This window comes from Eleginops maclovinus, chromosome 16, assembly GCF_036324505.1.
Source record: "Eleginops maclovinus isolate JMC-PN-2008 ecotype Puerto Natales chromosome 16, JC_Emac_rtc_rv5, whole genome shotgun sequence".
NCBI classification, from domain to species: domain Eukaryota; kingdom Metazoa; phylum Chordata; class Actinopteri; order Perciformes; family Eleginopidae; genus Eleginops; species Eleginops maclovinus.
The window spans coordinates 2,563,399-2,573,321 of NC_086364.1; positions in this window are offsets into that span (position 1 = coordinate 2,563,399).

A 9,923-nucleotide genomic window follows, 5' to 3' on the forward strand; every position below is an offset into this window, starting at 1 on the left:
CAGCAGGAAGCAGCTTTCCTGAGTTATCCAGCCACTGTTTCCTGTACTGTTTCCTCATGTGTATACACACACACACACACACACACACACACACACACACACACACACACATACACACACAAGCATACACAAGCATACACAAGCATACACAAGCCTCAAGTCTCCAGTTCCTGAGTCTTCCAGGTCTTATGACTATAGAAGAAGAATGTGTAATTATGCCTGACAGAGTTTGTCTGGCTGTTTTTTTTTAGCAAGGTTTGATTTACTCTGTCAAACGGTTAACAGCATCCACTGATGAGAGGGAACAGGTGGAGCAGCAGTCAGTGGCATCCAGAGGAACTCTCACATCTGGCCCCTGAAACAGAAGTTACCATATACAGTACAACCAGCCTGCATCATGTGAGCGGCTCCACGGTCAGGGTTAACTCCTAAATGACTTGGAAATGGCTAAATTAAGTCCTTGAGATGCACCTGTTTTTGATAAGCTATTATTTTCAATGGATCTTAGACCTTACATTATCAGAAAACAATAATTTTATAATAGTTTTATAAAACATTTTTTTAAATAATTGTCTTACAATTCATCTTCTTTAACTGTGTTTATGAATGCACCAATACACCAAGGCAAGTTCCATTTTTCGGTTCTGACTTATTTTGTGATTTTTGTTTGTCTGTTTTTCCCTGATTCTACTATTAACTGGTCTAAACCTGTGCCAGCCTGAGCTGCACAGACGGAAGAATGTGCTCTATTTGTGACTTCGTTCTGTGAGGAAATTACTCAACTCGCCAGGGAGGACCTCCCTTCTTCAAGCCCAGAATCTCCACTTTGATTATGTAGATGCCAGCCTCATGAACCAAATGAAACAAAACTCAGGCTCTTTCATCTCTCATCTCAACACAGCCTTGTTAATCATGGATAACACTCTCAATTGAAGACCTTGTCAGTGTATGTTTTGGTCATTGGATTTTCTTTTCATAAAAGGAAATCCAAAATTCAAAAATGAGTGGACATTTAATTTTATTTGCCCTCCTCAAATGTATTACCACTTGGACACCTTTGTGGCAAAAATGTACACATACTAAAAACTGCTATTAAATCATAATACAGCTTTTTTTAAACTTTTTTTTCATCATAAATCCCTTAAACAACTTTTCATTTGCTCGAAACAACCAAACATTCAATCATTTTTTGAAATTTTAAATAAATGCCTGTTAAACTATTTGAATTACTTCATTATTTAGTTTTGTGTTTATTTTTAATTTTTAGAATAAATGATGAAATAATTCAAATAAATGAATTGGCATGGGCCACTTAGTCTGCAATGTATCTTGGTTCTGACTCGTGTTCTAATTAATTCCAAACCTTTGGTAAAGACCCAATGTAGTCACGGGAGGCAGGTAAAACTTGAACGAGGGTTTATTCAAAATAAAGTACAATGTTACCGCAAGTGACTTTCATCTACAAATACATCTTGTCCAGTCCAATATCGACTTGAAGTTTTGTTATAACACGTAACAACAAACACTTTACAGTAAATGCGGTCAAAAAACTTATTGCGATCCAATCTTGCAGACTTCCAGCATCTAAGTAGCCTAGCATAGTTCCTAAAACTCTGCATTGAAAGCTGCGTTTAAGGCCCTAATTCCATGTTGGAAATAGGAACAGCTAGCATTTTATATCAAAAAGTAGTAAACAGAAACATAACCTTAGCATAATCCACCTATATCACTGTATACAAAAGTATACAAAAATGAGAGTATAAATGAAATAATATTTAGCACCAGCATAAACATTTTGTGTGCTTAATTGGCTCTTACATTATATATAGTATACATATTTTTTTTAATATGCATTTTTGCCACAAAGTTGTCCAAGGCAAGGTTGTTGATGGTTTGTAGGTGAGAAGTAATATTTTGAAGTCAATCTGGTGTTTGATGGGGAGCCAGTGGAGGTCGTGGAGGATAAGGGTGATGTGATCAGAGCGTCGGGTGGAGGTGAGCAAGCGGGCAGCCGAGTTTTGGACATATATAAAAGTAGAAAATGAAAATCATCCCAATTTTTAAGTTTAGTTAATATGGGGCGCCGTTTGTAAAGCGGCTCACGCTGAAAATAACGGCAACATTTTGTCAAATTTAGCTTCAAACAATGTTTAAAAAACTGGAGTGAATTTTTGAGAGTCACTTTTTGCACATTTACAACAATATTTGTCAACTGAGAGATATTTTAAATATTTAAATCCAAATGTTAAATCTAAATGTTAAATGTAAATCTAAATGTTAAATCTAAATCTAAATGTAAATCTAAATGTTAAATGTAAATCTAAATGTTAAATCTAAATCTAAATGTAAATCTAAATGTTAAATGTAAATCTAAATGTTAAATCTAAATGCTAAATCTAAATCTAAATGTTAAATGTAAATCTAAATGTTAAATGTAAATCTAAATGTTAAATCTAAATCTAAATGTTAAATCTAAATCTAAATGTTAAATCTAAATCTAAATGTTAAATCTAAATCTAAATGTTGAATCTAAATCTAAATGTTAAATGTAAATCTAAATGTTAAATCTAAATGTTAAATCTAAATGTTAAATCTAAATGTTGAGTCTAAATGTTAAATCTAAATGTTCTAAACTCTTGAAATGCCTTTGAGAAGAAGGGAATATGCTTTCCTTGACATGTGTTTGTTGCAAGCAAAGCGTTTAATAGCTTTATCTTGGAAAAAAATCCAAGCACCGCATGTAAATGACTGGCTGAAAGAAATGGCGACTAACATGGTCATGGAAAAAATAACTTATATAGTGAAAGGTAAACGCAATAAATTTGAGGAGATATGGTTACCATTCCTATCCTTTCTGGAAGAGGGTGGAGGTAATGGGATGCCAAATATAAGTAATACTGATACCGACTGAGAAGCTTTTTATTTTTATTTTTGTTCTTTCTGTTATATTGTTGTAATTTTAATTTGGTGTATGTTTGGATTGTATTTTTTATACTGTGCTGTACTATCCTTCAATTTCTGTGTTTCATGTGTAATTATATGAATGTTAAAATCCAATAAAAAATATTTGGGAAAAAAAAAATCTAAATGTTGAATCTAAATGTTGAATCTAAATGTTGAATCTAAATCTAAATGCTAAATCTAAATCTAAATGTTAAATCTAAATGTTAAATCTAAATCTAAATATTAAATCTAAATATTAAATCTCAATGTTAAATCTAAATGTTGAATCTAAATGTTAAATGTAAATCTAAATGTTAAATCTAAATGTTAAATCTAAATCTAAATGTTAAATCTAAATGTTAAATCTAAATGTTAAATGTAAATCTAAATGTTAAATCTAAATGTTAAATCTAAATGTTAAATCTAAATGTTAAATGTAAATCTAAATGTTAAATGTAAATCTAAATGTTAAATCTAAATGTTAAATCTAAATGTTGAATCTAAATGTTAAATCTAAATGTTGAATCTAAATCTAAATGCTAAATCTAAATCTAAATGTTAAATCTAAATCTAAATGTTAAATCTAAATGTTGAATGTAAATCTAAATGTTAAATCTAAATGTTGAATCTAAATATTAAATCTAAATATTAAATCTAAATCTAAATATTAAATCTAAATGTTAAATCTAAATGTTAAATCTAAATGTAAATCTAAATGTTAAATCTAAATATTAAATCTAAATGTTAAATCTAAATGTTGAATCTAAATGTTAAATCTAAATGTAAATCTAAATATTAAATCTAAATGTTAAATCTAAATGTTAAATCTAAATGTTAAATCTAAATGTTAAATCTAAATCTAAATGTAAATCTAAATGTTAAATCTAAATATTAAATCTAAATGTTAAATCTAAATATTAAATCTCAATATTAAATCTCAATGTTAAATCTAAATCTAAATGTTAAATCTAAATGTTAAATCTAAATGTTAAATCTAAATGTTAAATCTAAATGTTAAATCTAAATATTAAATCTCAAATGTTGAATCTAAATGTTAAATCTAAATATTAAATCTAAATGTTAAATCTAAATATTAAATCTAAATGTTAATCTAAATATTAAATCTAAATGTTAAATCTAAATATTAAATCTAAATGTTAAATCTAAATGTTAAATCTAAATCTAAATGTTAAATCTCAATGTTAAATCTAAATGTTGAATCTAAATGTTAAATCTAAATGTTGAATCTAAATGTTGAATCTAAATCTAAATGTTAAATCTAAATGTTAAATCTAAATATTAAATCTAAATGTTAAATCTAAATATTAAATCTAAATGTTAAATCTAAATATTAAATCTAAATGTTAAATCTAAATGTTGAATCTAAATGTTAAATCTAAATGTTGAATCTAAATGTTAAATCTAAATGTAAATCTAAATATTAAATCTAAATGTTAAATCTAAATGTTAAATCTAAATGTTAAATGTAAATCTAAATGTTAAATCTAAATGTTACATTTAAAGATTAAATCTAAATCTAAATGTTAAACCTAAATCTAAATGTTCAAGCTCCTCTTTGGAAATCTGATGTCTTCCTTGGTAGTCATTCTAGAACACAGCAAATAATATGACATTTGGCATGTTTCTATGACAAACAAGGGTTATTCAAGAGAGAATTATAGACATTATAACAGATGAGCATTCACATCCACTCATTATCTTTCTGACTGAAGAGAATTATAGATTGTACTGTATCGTAACAAGGGCATGATTTAGCTTTTGGGCATGGATTATTTGAAATTTCATAGGTGGGACAGAAAATGTCCTCCAATTCTGGAATGACCCAGCAACTGTCACATATAAACGGCAGTACAGGGCACGGTGAGAGGCTGACCCTGAAAGGAGGGCAGCAAATTTGAAAAAAGACAGGGAGAGATGGATGAAGAGAAGGGATGCAGGGTCAACTGGCCAAGTGGCTACTCTGACTGAAAGGGGGAAGAGGCAGAAGAGGAAATATTGGAGAAAGGCTCAGCAAAGATGCAGAACAAGGAGTTATTTGAAGCAACACCAGAGATTTGAAACATCACCGCAGAGTCCTGAGCTAGACCCTGAGCCAGACCCTCAGCCAGACCCTGACCCAGGGCCATCCAGGTTAGAATGGTTAAGTGAGAGCAGGTTGATGAGTTTAATATTACAGTAGAGAAGGCTACTATAGATTTAGAGAAGTGTAGTTCTTTCATTATTAGAAACTGTCAATGCACTACGTAATATATTAAAATATACTTGCAATATATGTTAAATTCACTTGGTAAATAATGTATTGTATTTGTTATTACAGACAAAGGACATCAGGACTGAAACGAATGAGACGAAAGAATTCCAAATTATACAGAGAAATCAAAAGATTAGAGATCAAGCTGAAAAAGAAAACGTCTACTGTCGAAAGATACAGGAAGCGCATGCAGAGATTCCCAAAGGCGACTGAATCCCCTCGATCACAAACAAAGAAACAGATAGGAAGACAGAGAGTCTCTCCGGCGATTCAAAGAACTTTACTGTTTCATAATGCATTGACCAGCACTATCAAGCAAAAGTACCAAGAGAGCAAAAAGGAAAGAGAGCGTCAGATCATTGCTAAAGTTGTGTCAGGAAAAATCCTGAAAAGATACAAGCTACTGAAAATAACACAGGCCGTATTTGGTTTTTCACGAAAACGGTGTGGTCTCATTAACAGACATGGATTGTCATTTCAGCGAAGCAAGTACCAAACATCCCAAAGTGTGCTCCAAACAAACGTGAAGAAGTTTTTCTGGGAAAAATAGGTTCTACAGGCCAATTCGTGAGGACACTTTATGGTATCCCTTTGATGATGTCCTCAGAATCATCCCACAACCTACCCAAGTGACAGCGCGCCATGTTGAAATAGACAAAGAAATATGATCTGAAATTGCTGAATAATTCTTACTGCAGGGACTGGGGGCAGGGTGCATTTGTTATTTTGTTGCATTCTTATTGATCAAATCAATTATCAAATCAATGATTTTATAGATGAACAGGATGGTGGGGTGGAGGGGGGTGTTATATTGTGATTTTGTGATATTGACAACATGTAAACAAATTAACAACTTAACATTTTCAACTTTATAGATGTTCTGATGCAGTCTACCAGTTAATGTACGATGTGTTCACATTTTTGAAAGACAAGTTTTTACAATTTCCCTCAGAATCATCCCACAACCTACCAAAGTGCCAACGCGCCATGTTGAAATAGACAAAGAAATATGGTCTGAAATTGCTGAATATTTTTTTATGCAGGGACTATTATTTTGTTGCATTGTTATTGATCAAATCAATGAGTTTATAGATGAACAGGATGGTGGCCTACAAGTGGGTTGGGGGTGGAGGGGGTTCGTTATATTGTGATTTTGTGATATTGACAATGTAAACAAATTTACAACTTAAAATGTACAACTTTATAGATGTTGCTACCAGTCATGTAAAATGTGTTCACATTTTTTAAAGACAAGTTTTTAAAATTGCAATGTTACTGGTTTGGACTTTAGTTCATGGTGTGTCAACTCTGTTATGTCAACTCTGTTCGAGTCACGTCAACTCTGTTTGTCCTATGTTTTGTTAAAAAAAAAAAAGACAATTAAATGCATTTTATTGTCAACAAAAAACAGAAGATGTGTCATGACTAACTTACTCATTACAGGACATTTCTAAGCATTTGATTCATTTTTAAATCTATAATTATGAGAAAATGAAAGGGCCCTTGGCAACTTTTCAATGAAACGTCTCAGTGTTTTAACTCCTGAAAAAATAATATTAATCCTAGAAAGCTTAAGTTTTAATTAATTAATATAGGGACAAATGTTCTCTCAGGGAAGACATCATTTAAACATGTATTGCACAGATTTTACTCTTAGTTCACCGATTATCTGTTAAAATATTAAAATTCTTACATGATTAAGCGTGGCAAATACTGGAAGAGTACAATATAAAGTATTCTCTCTGAGAAATGAAAGAAAAAAATACAGAAAAAAACTTTTTTTTTTCACTCTTGTCTAAACTCAAAATGTACCCACAATTCTGAATTGACCCATATAACTATTTTTTGGAGGAGCTCGGGACTTCAGATTTTTATTGCCATTCCTACACTGTGCATATCGCATTAAAACCTTTGAATCTTGAATCGTGTCTGTGCAGTGTGACGTTTACTTACATTTGTATATAAAATGTAACATGTCCAAATTGAAACACGTGTGAACAGACACACTGTTCTTGTATATGAAACCTATGGCTGACACCATTAATGAGGAGGGATGAATCAATTGTAAAAGTATGGGTCAATGTCTTTTTTGTTATATATCCACCTCACTCAAACCTATAAAACTACATTTTATAATGTAGTTTTTAAACAATTGGTTAAAAGCACATTTAGACAACCATATCTCTAGCTAATTCCTGCAGATACTGTGAGCATCTGAACAGCTCTGTCACTCTAGTTGACAGCTTAGTGAACAAGGAAATGTAGTACCCCAAAGTTTTATATTACAAATGTAAAGTAGGGGTCCCCAGCACATAGAAACTAAACTAAATTGCACAAATTAAAATTAATAGCGTTATAGCCTATGTGGGCAAAAGTTTTAAAATGGCTCGGCTGATTGACAGTTTTGGAGTGGCTTTGGGGGTAATCCAGGATGCTGAATCCATTTATTTTTTCGGATCCAAATAGCAGTTTTAACCAAGAAGTGGCCATATTTTTTTTACTGTTGTCCACAGAGGCTATACTGGTAATTAATGCTAATTTACATAGTTTATGCCAGTTTGTGCACATTTACCTGCAAGTTAGCATCCGGCAGTTACTATGTGCTGAGCAGTGATGGGCAAGTTACTTCCAACATGTAATACAGTTAGGGTGGCCAGACGTCCGGCTTTAGGCCGGACAGTCCGGCTTTTCAATGCCCTGTCCGGCGTCCGGCGCAGCATCAAGCCGGACGCATATTTGTCCTCCTTCTTGAGGCACTAGGCTTGAAGAGCGGAGTTCTAGAATCTTTGCTGGGACTCAGCACAATGTCCAATGCCGTAACATATCTGTTCTAACAAATGATTGGCTAAGAGCGGTGTCAGATAAATATCTGCTATATCATTGGTTAAAAACGTAAACAAGGCTCCATGTGCTGCCACGTCATACATATGCCGGCTTCTTTGACAGAAAGTTTGCATCATACCAAAATGTAAGACCTCATTCAATCCAGAATGGACGAAAGAGCACGATTTTATATCTAAAACCAGTCGAGACTCCTTTCATGGCTTCTGCACACTTTGTCGTTGTGATTTTGACATAAGCAGTAAGGGAAAAGCTGCCATTGAACGACATGCGGATACGGAGAAGCATAAAACTAATAGACGTGCGGCAGGTACCTCTTCAATGAGGACATTTTTTCGTGAAGCCTCGTCGCTCCTGGATAATAAAATAACCGCTGCTGAGCTGTGCAAGGTTTACCATGCTGTAAAGCAACACCAGTCTTACAGAAGTGTAGACTGCGGCGTGAAAGTGGACCGGGAGATTTTCAGTGACTCGCCCACAGCTAAAGGGATGACTGAAGCAGCTGCCCCCTTGCCAGTCAAAAAAATGTGAAGCAGATGTTCTGCTTTTTTATGAAAGAGCAAAGAAATACATCAGTGAAAGATATGACTTCTCTGACACAAGCTTTCATAGCAAAGTGGCCAAGCTTGGCCTCAAAACTTCTGTGCCATTTGAAGACTACAGTGCTGCTGTCCAGGTCTGCAATCTGGACATTGATATGGATGGACTGTATGAGGAATATGCCATGGTGGAAGGTTCCTTCAGCTCACCAGAAATGGAAGTTTGCCACAGTGAGGAACGATATTTGAAACTGTTTTCCAAAGCAGATGTAGGTCAGCGCCTATATTTTCTCCATCCCATGCAGCAATGCACACACAGAACGTGTCTTTTCAATGATGACAACTGCATGGAGAAACGAGAGGAATCGCCTGGATGTGGACAGTGTCAAGGCTGAGCTGCAAGTGTGTGTCAATTTCACTTATCCCTGCACAGAGGTGTACAAGAAGTTCATTGAAAACAAAAAAACTCTTGGATGCAGCCAGACAGGAACAGAAGAACAGAAGTATTGCAGATAGACAATCAACTACTTTGGTGAGTACACTAGTCTTATGATTTCACTGATGGGCTGCATGAAATATTTATATTTATTGGGTTGAAAACAATACAGATTTTTGAAGGTTGATAACAGTATTCTTGCTATGTTGTTATTTGTACCAGTCCCTGCAGGATATAAACAGGCCCAGGGGCAGTGGGGGCTTGGAAGCCATGATGTCAGAGGTGCTGTTGTCTCCTGAGCTGCTACAGAGGGTGAATGTGGAGTTTGCCTAAATACAGGTGGACTGCTGTACACACACACACACATATACAGATGAAGACACTGAAGACAAGTCCCCAAAAGACTGAAGCACTTTAGAAATGCTATACTTTTTGAGCTGTTGAATGTAAATGTTTTTGGTTTTTTTACAATCTCCTTTGTTGTTTACATAAAAGGTTATTTATGCTTTTCAAAAAAGCATTTTTGTATTATTATGTATGTTACCTATTATTTGTTTTTTCTATTTAAGTCCACACATGTTATGCTTTGTGGCACTCTGCACTTTAAAAGATTCATCTCAGTGGTCAGTTTTTGAACACCACAATGTATTGAATAAATACAAATACTGTGAACAAACCCTTTTTGACTTTTCATTAATCTTTTTTCCTATTCAGCTACACAAACATCATCTTTAAACCACACAAAATTGTATTGTAAATGAGAGTATACCAGAGTCCTATGTACATCATAGTAATTTATTGATATGCCGCATAATGTCCTCCTTTTCGGTGTTATGGAAATGGTCACCCTAAATACAGTACATATTACTTATTGCTGTCTTTTTAAAGTAAT